At 45.6% G+C, this 12,095-nt stretch overlaps 1 protein-coding gene and 1 long non-coding RNA gene across 3 annotated transcripts in view; one reads left to right on the top strand and one right to left on the bottom strand.

The window, feature by feature from the left end:
* The window catches only part of LOC127907996 (C-type lectin domain family 6 member A-like), a 90,521-nt gene that overhangs the window by 44,269 nt on the left and 34,157 nt on the right, over positions 1 to 12,095 (bottom strand). The window lies entirely within an intron of this gene.
* LOC127907998 (uncharacterized) overlaps positions 10,276 to 12,095 on the top strand; it is a 49,065-nt gene continuing 47,245 nt past the window's right edge. Inside the window, exons 1-3 of one of the 2 annotated variants that reach the window (XR_008065853.1) lie at positions 10,276 to 10,314; positions 10,357 to 10,524; positions 10,693 to 10,734. This is a non-coding gene — a long non-coding RNA (uncharacterized LOC127907998). The remainder of the gene's footprint in view (positions 10,315 to 10,356; positions 10,525 to 10,692; positions 10,735 to 12,095) is intronic. The other variant, XR_008065854.1, reaches the window with a different exon arrangement.

Below are 12,095 nucleotides of genomic sequence, written 5' to 3'. Positions count from 1 at the left end.
TTTCGTGTTGGTGACAGAGACCTGCGTGGATATTAGTACTAACTACAGTTACAGATGTAGTGTTGGTGACAGAGACCTGCGTGGATATTAGTACTAACTACAGTTACAGATGTAGTGTTGGTGACAGAGACCTGCGTGGATATTAGTACTAACTACAGTTACAGATGTAGTGTTGGTGACAGAGACCTGGTTGGATGTAGTACTAACTACAGGTACAACTGTAGTGTTGGTGACAGAGACCTGGGTGGATGTAGTACTAACTACAGGTACAGCTGTAGTGTTGGTGACAGAGACCTGGGTGGATGTAGTACTAACTACAGGTACAACTGTAGTGTTGGTGACAGAGACCTGGGTGGATGTAGTACTAACTACAGGTACAGCTGTAGTGTTGGTGACAGAGCCCTGGGTGGATGTAGTACTAACTACAGGTACAGCTGTAGTGTTGGTGACAGAGACCTGGGTGGATGTAGTACCAACTACAGGTACAGCTTTCGTGTTGGTGACAGAGACCTGCGTGGATATTAGTACTAACTACAGTTACAGATGTAGTGTTGGTGACAGAGACCTGGTTGGATGTAGTACTAACTACAGGTACAGCTGTAGTGTTGGTGACAGAGACCTGGGTGGATGTAGTACTAACTACAGGTACAGCTGTAGTGTTGGTGACAGAGACCTGGGTGGATGTAGTACTAACTACAGGTACAACTGTAGTGTTGGTGACAGAGACCTGGGTGGATGTAGTACTAACTGCATGTACAGCTGTAGTGTTGGTGAGAGAGACCTGGGGCCGGTTTCCCAATAGCATTTTAAGGCTAAATTCATCTGAAAAAAGTAGGATCCAATGGTTGAAACGATGGACTTAGACTTAAGATGCTTTTGGGAAACCAGGCCCTGGGCTGTAGAGCTCACAACCACCCCCACAGAGTCCTTCACTAAGCCCAGACACACCCACGTTGCCTGACCTGTCCACTACCACCAGCTCTACCTTCTTTGAACAGCAGGTGAAGCTGTAGTCCAACCTGGTCACATTGTTGGACCTGGGGCCCACTGCCCTAGACATGTTGAGGGTCCCATTGCCCTGGTATAGGCTGATGCAGATGATTCCTGTCCCTTTGACACAGTCAGTGAGGTTGGCAGAGAGCTGCCAGTTTGAGGAGCTGCATGCTAACGGACAGTCAGAGGAGACCACTGAGGTATAATAACAACAGTTTGAGGAGCTACATGCTAACAGACAGTCAGAGGAGACCACTGAGGTACAATAACAACAGTTTGAGGAGCTGCATGCTAACAGACAGTCAGAGGAGACCACTGAGGTATAATAACAACAGTTTGAGGAGCTACATGCTAACAGACAGTCAGAGGAGACCACTGAGGTATAATAACAACAGTTTGAGGAGCTGCATGCTAACAGACAGTCAGAGGAGACCACTAAGGTATAATAACAACAGTTTGAGGAGCTGCATGCTAACAGACAGTCAGAGGAGACCACTGAGGTACAATAACAACAGTTTGAGGAGCTGCATGCTAACATTACATTACATTTACATTTAAGTCATTTAGCAGACGCTCTTATCCAGAGCGACTTACAAATTGGTGGATTCACCTTATGACATCCAGTGGAACAGCCACTTTACAATAGTGCATCTAAATCTTTTAGGGGGAGGGGGTGAGAAGGATTACTTATCCTATCCTAGGTATTCCTTAAAGAGGTGGGGCTTCAGGTGTCTCCGGAAGGTGGTGATTGACTCCGCTGTCCTGGCGTCGTGAGGGAGTTTGTTCCACCATTGGGGGCCAGAGCAGCGAACAGTTTTGACTGGGCTGAGCGGGAACTGTACTTCCTCAGTGGTAGGGAGGCGAGCAGGCCAGAGGTGGATGAATGCAGTGCCCTTGTTTGGGTGTAGGGCCTGATCAGAGCCTGGAGGTACTGAGGTGCCGTTCCCCTCACAGCTCCGTAGGCAAGCACCATGGTCTTGTAGCGGATGCGAGCTTCAACTGGAAGCCAGTGGAGAGAGCGGAGGAGCGGGGTGACGTGAGAGAACTTGGGAAGGTTGAACACCAGACGGGCTGCGGCGTTCTGGATGAGTTGTAGGGGTTTAATGGCACAGGCAGGGAGCCCAGCCAACAGCGAGTTGCAGTAATCCAGACGGGAGATGACAAGTGCCTGGATTAGGACCTGCGCCGCTTCCTGTGTGAGGCAGGTTCGTACTCTGCGGATGTTGTAGAGCATGAACCTACAGGAACGGGCCACCGCCTTGATGTTAGTTGAGAACGACAGGGTGTTGTCCAGGATCACGCCAAGGTTCTTGGCGCTCTGGGAGGAGGACACAATGGAGTTGTCAACCGTGATGGCGAGATCATGGAACGGGCAGTCCTTCCCCTTGGAGGAAGAAGAGCTCCGTCTTGCCGAAGTTCAGCTTGAGGTGGTGATCCGTCATCCACACTGATATGTCTGCCAGACATGCAGAGATGCGATTCGCCACCTGGTCATCAGAAGGGGGAAAGGAGAAGATTAATTGTGTGTCGTCTGCATAGCAATGATAGGAGAGACCATGTGAGGTTATGACAGAGCCAAGTGACTTGGTGTATAGCGAGAATAGGAGAGGGCCTAGAACAGAGCCCTGGGGACACCAGTGGTGAGAGCGCATGGTGAGGAGACAGATTCTCGCCACGCCACCTGGTAGGAGCGACCTGTCAGGTAGGACGCAATCCAAGCGTGGGGCGCCGGAGATGCCCAACTCGGAGAGGGTGGAGAGGAGGATCTGATGGTTCACAGTATCGAAGGCAGCCGATAGGTCTAGAAGGATGAGAGCAGAGGAGAGAGAGTTAGCTTTAGCAGTGCGGAGCGCCTCCGTGATGCAGAGAAGAGCAGTCTCAGTTGAATGACTAGTCTTGAAACCTGACTGATTTGGATCAAGAAGGTCATTCTGAGAGAGATGGCGGTAGAGCTGGCCAAGGACGGCACGCTCAAGAGTTTTGGAGAGAAAAGAAAGAAGGGATACTGGTCTGTAGTTGTTGACATCGGAGGGATCGAATGTAGGTTTTTTCAGAAGGGGTGCAACTCTCGCTCTCTTGAAGACGGAAGGGACGTAGCCAGCGGTCAGGGATGAGTTGATGAGCGAGGTGAGGTAAGGGAGAAGGTCTCCGGAAATGGTCTGGAGAAGAGAGGAGGGGATAGGGTCAAGCGGGCAGGTTGTTGGGCGGCTGGCCGTCACAAGACGCGAGATTTCATCTGGAGAGAGAGGGGAGAAAGAGGTCAGAGCACAGGGTAGGGCAGTGTGAGCAGAACCAGCGGTGTCGTTTGACTTAGCAAACGAGGATCGGATGTCGTCGACCTTCTTTTCAAAATGGTTGACGAAGTCATCTGCAGAGAGGGGAGGAGGGGGAGGGGGAGGAGGATTCAGGAGGGAGGAGAAGGTGGCAAAGAGCTTCCTAGGGTTAGAGGCAGATGCTTGGAACTTAGAGTGGTAGAAAGTGGCTTTAGCATCAGAGACAGAGGAGGAAAATGTAGAGAGGAGGGAGTGAAAGGATGCCAGGTCCGCAGGGAGGCGAGTTTTCCTCCATTTCCGCTCGGCTGCCCGGAGCCCTGTTCTGTGAGCTCGCAATGAGTCGTCGAGTCACGGAGCGGGAGGGGAGGACCGAGCCGGCCTGGAGGATAGGGGACATAGAGAGTCAAAGGATGCAGAAAGGGAGGAGAGGAGGGTTGAGGAGGCAGAATCAGGAGATAGGTTGGAGAAGGTTTGAGCAGAGGGAAGAGATGATAGGATGGAAGAGGAGAGAGTAGCGGGGAGAGAGAGCGAAGGTTGGGACAGTCAGAGGAGACCACTGAGGTATAATAACAACTGTTTGAGGAGCTGCATGCTAACAGACAGTCAGAGGAGACCACTGAGGTATAATAACAACAGTTTGAGGAGCTACATGCTAACAGACAGTCAGAGGAGACCACTGAGGTATAATAACAACAGTTTGAGGAGCTACATGCTAACAGACAGTCAGAGGAGACCACTGAGGTATAATAACAACAGTTTGAGGAGCTGCATGCTAACAGACAGTCAGAGGAGACCACTGAGGTACAATAACAACAGTTTGAGGAGCTACATGCTAACAGACAGTCAGAGGAGACCACTGAGGTATAATAACAACAGTTTGAGGAGCTGCATGCTAACAGACAGTCAGAGGAGACCACTGAGGTATAATAACAACAGTTTGAGGGGCTACATGCTAACAGACAGTCAGAGGAGACCACTGAGGTACAATAACAACAGTTTGAGGAGCTGCATGCTAACAGACAGTCAGAGGAGACCACTGAGGTATAATAACAACTGGAGACTGTGTCCAAGATGTTGTTGTTTTCAAGGTATTCACGTTTGCATACGCAGATTCATGGACATCTTTTTCTGGGTTGATTCCGGTTTACACAACCCAACGTCACATGCTCACTAGCACTCAGTGGGTATAGGGAGCAGAGCGAGGCTCTCCAGAGGGTGGTACGGTCTGCCCAACTCAGTTATCGGGGGCACACTGCACAGCATTTTGCTACAATGACATCTGGTAAATATGTGTATGTGACCAATACAATTTGATTTGATTTGAGCAGCAACGAGATCATTACATCATCCAAAAACATGGCAGACATTGGATGAATATATAATGTTTTTTTTAAATCAGCCTCAGCTACAATTATTTGAAGAATTCAATGGATTTTTTGTGCACAAAGGTGATGAATAACATGTCTTATTAGGAATTTTCTAATCTGACTTTCCTAGGTGGCCGTGTACGAAAATGTTTTTCTGAGTCGAGTATCTGATAAACTGCAGTACCGAAACAAAACTGTTGCTGCATTCAAAACCGTGCTTCTAGACCAGAATCCTGTCCCTTTGGAGGAGACTCCTGGTAGCCCTCACTGGAGAGTGGTAAAATCTGTCACCTGGAGGGAGGAAGGGAGAGGGTATAGATAGTGCAAGAGAGCTTAGTCAGATAACTGACGTAGCTGATAACAACTGGTAGCTTACAGCAACCAATTTTTTTTCAATCAGTGGCTGTGAGGGAGAGAGGATATGAGAAAAGGAGGCCATTTTAGAGTTTTGAAACAAGACCCTTACTTTGCTGACAACGGACAGGGTTACATCTGTTCCTGACGGGGTGCTGGCGGGCGCCATGAGGCTCACCGTACCGTTGGCTGCACCGCCCCCAGTTACCATGGAGATGTTGGCAGAGAAGGAAGAAGTGAATCTGCGATCGTTGGTGGCTTGGACGGGAAAGGTTCCTTCGGTTCTGCAGGCCGTTTCTACGATGAAGGGGACTGAAATGGTGGAAAACTATGGACGAAACAGAGCTTAGACTCTGATGGGTTAAGTAGAGGTAGTATTGATACATGAGGCCTCAAGGCTCTGTTGGTACAGTCCAGTCTGCTGTCTCTCCAGTTTTTAGTCTTGGTCAAGATGTAGTACCAACCTTCAAAATCATCTCTCTTCCTCTGTAGCTGGTCTCTCTCTTTAGTCAAGATGTTGTAGCTTGTCTGTAGATGGTCTCTCTCTTTAGTCAGGGTGTTGTAACTGGTTTGTAGCTTGTCTCTCTTTTCAGTTAAATTGTTGTAACTGGTTTGTAGCTGGTCTCTCACTTCAGTTAGGTTGTTGTAACTGGTCTGTAGTTGGTCTCGTTCCTCAGTAAGGGTGTTGTAACTGTCATGTAGCTGGTCTCTCTCTTCAGTTAGGTTGTTGTAACTGGTCTGTAGTTGGTATCGTTTCTCAGTAAGGGTGTTGTAACTGTCATGTAGCTGTTCTCTCTCTTCAGTTAGGTTGTTGTAACTGGTCTGTAGTTGGTATCTTTCCTCAGTAAGGGTGTTGTAACTGTCATTTAGCTGGTCTCTCTCTTCAGTTAGGTTGTTGTAACTGGTCTGTAGTTGGTATCTTTCCTCAGTAAGGGTGTTGTAACTGTCATGTAGCTGTTCTCTCTTCAGTTAGGTTGTTGTAACTGGTCTGTAGTTGGTATCTTTCCTCAGTAAGGGTGTTGTAACTGTCATTTAGCTGGTCTCTCTCTTCAGTTAGGTTGTTGTAACTGGTCTGTAGTTGGTATCTTTCCTCAGTAAGGGTGTTGTAACTGTTGTGTAGCTGGCCATTCTGCAGATGTGTTGAGGTGCTGGTCTCACCGTCTCTCAGGGTCTCTGCACTGATGTAGATATCCACAATCCTCTCTTCCATCTCACCTCTGTCAAACCTTATTGGTCATATCCGGCTTGGTATAGATGGACTCACACATTTTCAACAATGTTTACTATGGACATGGTCGACAGTCTTTTGTGTGTTTCAAACTACAGGTCACACAATTATATCATTTTAGTGTTTGCCTAGTTAAGTGTGTGTGTGTGTGTGTGTGTGTGTGTGTGTGTGTGTGTGTGTGTGTGTGTGTGTGTGTGTGTGTGTGTGTGTGTGTGTGTGTGTGTGTGGTGTGTGGTGTGGTGTGTGTGTGTGTGTGTGTGTGTGTGTGTGTGTGTGTGTGTGTGTGAGTAATCTTACCTGAAGCAACAGCTCCATGGTGATCATAAACAGCAGAGAGGAATAGATGAGAGAGAGATGGTGTATAGTTTGGCTGGTGGAAGCAACAGGAAATAAATGAAGAGATAGAGACCCAAAAGAGTAGAGTAGTTGAGATATACTATAGACAAGATTACCCCATACAAACATGGAATGATGACAATTGTCACAAATAACATTCCTGGATCTGTGAGAAAGGGGTGTAACAATAACCTACTGTGATAATGCCCCCTCTCTCCCTTTCTCCCTCTCTCACTCTCTCTCAAAGGGCTTTATTGGCATGGGAAACATATTGCCAAAGGAAGTGAAATAATGTATTTATTTTTTTATTTCACCTTTATTTAACCAGGTAGGCTAGTTGAGAACAAGTTCTCATTTGCAACTGCGACCTGGCCAAGATAAAGCATAGCAGTGTGAACAGACAACACACACATGGAGTAAACAATTAACAAGTCAATAACACAGTAGTAAAAAGGGGAGTCTATATACAATGTGTGCAAAAGGCATAAGGAGGTAGGCAAATAATTACAATTTTGCAGATTAACACTGGAGTGATACATTTTTATTTATTTGACCTTTATTTTACTAGGCAAGTCAGTTAAGAACAAATTCTTATTTTCAATGACGGCCTAGGAACAATGGGTTAACTGCCTGTTCATGGGCAGAACAACCTTCCGGTTACAAGTCCAACGCTCTAACCACTAGGCTACCCTGCCGCCCCAATGATCAGATGGTGGTTAGAGCGTTAGGCCAGTAACCTTAAAAGTAGCTGGATCAAATCCCTGATCTGTCGTTCTGCCCCTGAATAAGGAAGTTAACCCACTCTTCTCTGGGATGCTGTCATTGTAAATTACATATATGTTGGCTAAGGTCCTGAATGGTTAGGTGATGGTTAGGTGATGATTCCACCTAGTGGTTAAAGTGAGAGATGAACTCACCATAGAGGTGAAATAGAGGTATTACAGACTTGTCTATGAGCTCTTTCTCAATTCATCCTTTCTCAATTCTTCCTCACATTCTCTCTCCTCCCCTCTTTCTCAAAAATCATTGGAGAATACAATCCTATAGGGGAGGGACCTTTAACCTTCTACTCTAATAGTGTTGAGTGTGTGTTACCTGATTGCTGGTCTCCTGGTCCATTATTAGGAGCAGTGTCTGCTGTCTCTTCTCTCCTGGTGCTGGTCTCACCATCTCTTAGGTTGTCTGCATTGATGTAGATATCCACAATCCTCTCCTCCATCTCACCTCTGTCAAACTTGACCTTTGTTCATATCTAGTTCAGCATAGATGACCTTTAACATCTGTTATGTATTGATTGTAACGGCTGCTGTTCATCGATAATGATTAACTGTTTATAATTACGTGATTAAATGAATCAGGTAATTATTAACTCAGCAACCTGGGGCACCATGGGAAAGTTTGGTTTTATTGAGTTTCTTTTTCCCAAATTAACTCAAAGAATATCAGAATATCGATTTTACAACCGTTGCTAATTAATACATTTCCTCGACAATCTCATCCTGAACGTCGCATAATCCGGGAATCTGCACAAACCTCAGTTCCCCAAAATAATCCGTGCCACACCAATTTAGTTGAATATTTATTTACTAACAAGCTAAAATGATAATATAAGATACACAAACACACAGTCTATTGATTAGAACTTAGATTAATGAAACATGTCCCTAGCTGGCCAACACAATATGACACATGTTATACAAAATGGGGATTTAAAAAGAGTGAGAAAGTGAGAGAGCACAAGTGAAAAGCACACCTAGGTACATTTGTAAACCATGCTTAGTTTAGCCCTAACCTTGCCCCGAACTGCCACTCTCATGAGTCAGAATATAATGATGTAATTACGTGTCAAAGGTCTCCGATTTGGCATCTCCTTGTGGACCGAGTTCCTCCTTCTTTGATGGCAGCACTTCTTTGGTTACCTGGTGTAACTCTCTGATTGTCCACACGATGTCAGGGTCCTTTCTCATAGTGGCCTGTTTCCTCTCCCTTGTTCTGAACGGGGGTCTACTGAGTATGGTCAGCCGTGTAGCGTAGGAATGAAAGCATTGTCGACACACGATTCCTTGGAGAGTGGTAACCGGGTGGTCTTGCTTGAATTCAGAGACACAGCTACTCATCCGTAGCACAGATTTGTTAAAAGTTTCATTTGTCTTCTTCAACCTCGTGTTGCGTTGTGGGGTGACAACAAATAGAACACTGGCTGCAGCACATGGTCACGTAGTCTGTTATGTTAATGCTTAACTCGCATGTTTTATACCCTCGGGTTAGAAAAAAGTATCAAAATGATGAAATGGTAGTTGTGGCTATGCTAATACAAAACATAGAACACGTTTACTTACTTGTGTGCATACGTGTGTGTGTGTGTGTGTGTGTGTGTGTGTGTGTGTGTGTGTGTGTGTGTGTGTGTGTGTGTGTGTGTGTGTGTGCGTGCGTGCGTGCGTGCGTGCGTGCGTGCGTGCGTGCGTGCGTGCGTGCGTGCGTGCGTGCGTGCGTGCGTGCGTGTGTGTGTGTGTGTGTGTGTGCGTGTGTGTGTGAGAGAGAGATTGTTACAGTGGTTTTTGTTAAAACATTTTCTGCAGCACAATATAAATCATTCAGTATATCTCAACACAGTCCTCCTGTCCAGGGAACAGGACTTGCTATTTGTTATGATGGACAGGACACTATCATACCAGGAAGATATAGATCATAGAGGGGAAGTGGAGAACAAAGACTAGCTGTTAACATATATTAAATATCATATGTAACAGTCCCAAGATAATTCAGGGAGTTTCCAGAACTCCTCCTTCCTTTCACCTTTCTGCTGATTTGGACCCTCTGTTTACTCCCAAATATACATCAACATGTTCAGGAGGTCCAGAACTACAAACATGGGTCATTATAATGTCCAGACAATAGATGTGACACTACAAACTGCTCCAAGTGGATATTGAGGATGGGTAGTTTTAACCAGTGAGGATGAGATGATAACAGTAACCCCCGGGGCTCTCCTCTACATTTACAGTTAAGTCATTTAGAAGATGCTCTTATCCAGAGCGACTTACAGCAGCAATTAGGGTTAAGTGCCTTGCTCAAGGGCACATCTATAGATTTTTCAAATAGTCGTCTCAGGAATTCGAACCAACAACCTTTCGGTTCCTGGCCCAACGATCTTAACCGCTAGGCTACCTGCCGCCCTTTCTCTTAATGAACCTGATTGGTTGAGGAGTTTTTGAGTGACAGCTAGTTGAACCACTGAAAATATTTTGGGACCCATATAGGAGAACAACATTCAAATATGACATCTCTGCTCTTCTGCGCCTGACTTCCTGGCAATCAGTCACTCACCCCTTCTCTCTCTCTCTGTGTCTCTGTCTCTGTCTCTCTCTCTCACCTGTTCCTCTCTCCAGGCAGTCCTGTCTGCTCTCCTCCCATGTTTTCTTCTCAGTAGACAGGAAGTACTAACTGGAGTCAAAGTATCTCCATCCCTCCTGACAATACTGCTCTGTTGAAGAGCAAAGTTGAACACATTGAGAAACTTAGCCAGTATCTTTATACTCATAAACCCATTGATATGTAATTATTATAATTTATCACAGTTTATATCTCACCTATCACAAAAAAGCTTAGCTTGTATATGGCCTTTCTCGTCAGTCAGGGTATTGTATCTGGTCTTTAGCCGGTATCTCTTTTTAGTCAAATTGTTGTATCTGGTCTGTAGCTGGTCTCTCTCTTCAGTCAGGTTGTTGTATCTGGTCTGTAACTGGTCTCTCTCTTTAGTCAGGTTGTTGTATCTGGTCTGTATCTGGTCTCTCTCTGTAGTCAGGATGTTGTATCTGGTCTGTAACTGGTCTCTCTCTTCAGTCAGGTTGTTGTATCTGGTCTGTAACTGGTCTCTCTCTTCAGTCAGGTTGTTGTATCTGGTCTGTAACTGGTCTCTCTCTTCAGTCAGGTTGTTGTATCTGGTCTGTAACTGGTCTCTCTCTGCAGTCAGGTTGTTGTATCTGGTCTGTACCTGGTCTCTCTCTTCAGTCAGGATGTTGTATCTGGTCTGTAACTGGTCTCTCTCTTCAGTCAGGTTGTTGTATCTGGTCTGTAACTGGTCTCTCTCTTTAGTCAGGTTGTTGTATCTGGTCTGTACCTGGTCTCTCTCTTCAGTCAGGTTGTTGTATCTGGTCTGTAACTGGTCTCTCTCTTCAGTCAGGTTGTTGTATGTGGTCTGTACCTGGTCTCTCTCTGCAGTTGCGTTTGTCTTATAAAGGGTAAAACTCCGGAAGAAGTTTTTCCTTTTATCCTCAGAATCTTTGATGACTGTTATCTACAAAGCATAAACACATAGTTACTAGGTAAAGTGGTAGGTAGACTGGCAGGTAGGAGAGTTAGGCTGACAAGGCCATTCTGCCCCGTAACAAGGCAGTTAACCCTCTGTTCCCTGGGTGCCAATGAAGTTGATTACGGCAGCTCCCTTCACCTCTGATTCAGAGAGGTTGGGTTAAATGCAGAAGACAACAACTGACTCTAGGTATCCCACTTCCTTTTTATTTGTTTTATTTATTTTATTTATTTTATTTATTTATTTTTTAACACCAGGTAAATAGGCCTAGTAACCGGCACTTCTTACAACTAGGTGATAAGCAATGCACTTGGATACCTGAGCGCTGGTCTCCTGGTCCATTATCAGGGGCAGTGTGTGCTGTCTCTTCTCTCTTGGTGCTGTTCTTACTGTCTCTCAGGGTGTCTGCACTGACATAGACATCCACAATCCTCTCCTCCATCTCACCTCTGTCAAACTTGACCTTCTTGTTCCTATCTGGTTCAGCATAGATGACCTTTGACATCTTTAACAATGCCTAAGTCTTTCTTTCTATGTAGATCTACTATACATTAAGTCTCTGATTCTAGAATTAATGTGGTGGTCTTCCAACTTGGCTGCCAGGAGGCGTCGTACATGAACTGCAAGACCTCTATGCGTTAAGTCTCTGCTTCTAGTGACATCTCTGTCTCTGAGTCATCTGTTTGTCTCTGTCTGTGCGACTGATGTAGGTGTGAACTCTAGGGAAGTATCAACAAAATGACACCGGTAGTTGTGGCTTTGCTAATGCAAAAAATAGAACAAGTGTGTATACTTGTGTGCGTACTTGTGTGTATACTTTTGTCCGTATGTGTGTATGTGTGTGTGTGTGTGTGTGTGTGTGTGTGTGTGTGTGTGTGTGTGTGTGTGTGTGTGTGTGTGTGTGTGTGTGTGTGTGTGTGTGTGTGTGTGTGTGTGTGTGTGTGTGTGTGTGTGTGTGTGTGTGTGTGTGTGTGTGAGATTGTTATAGTGGTTATTGTTAAACCATTTTCTGCAGAACAATATAAATGATTCCATGTCTCTACATGATCATCTTGTCCAGAGTAAATCTCAACACAGTCCTCCTGCCCAGGGAATGGGACTTTCTATTTGTGATGATGGACAGGACACTATCATACCAGGAAAATATAGATCATAGAGGGGATGTGGAGAACAAAGGCTAGCTGTTAATGTCAGAGTCGTGTGTATAGGTAGCAGGGATGTCAGGCGCTTGG

Source organism: Oncorhynchus keta, chromosome 16, assembly GCF_023373465.1.
Source record: "Oncorhynchus keta strain PuntledgeMale-10-30-2019 chromosome 16, Oket_V2, whole genome shotgun sequence".
In the NCBI taxonomy this organism is placed as follows: domain Eukaryota; kingdom Metazoa; phylum Chordata; class Actinopteri; order Salmoniformes; family Salmonidae; genus Oncorhynchus; species Oncorhynchus keta.
This window is presented reverse-complemented; position numbering and strand designations above follow the sequence as displayed.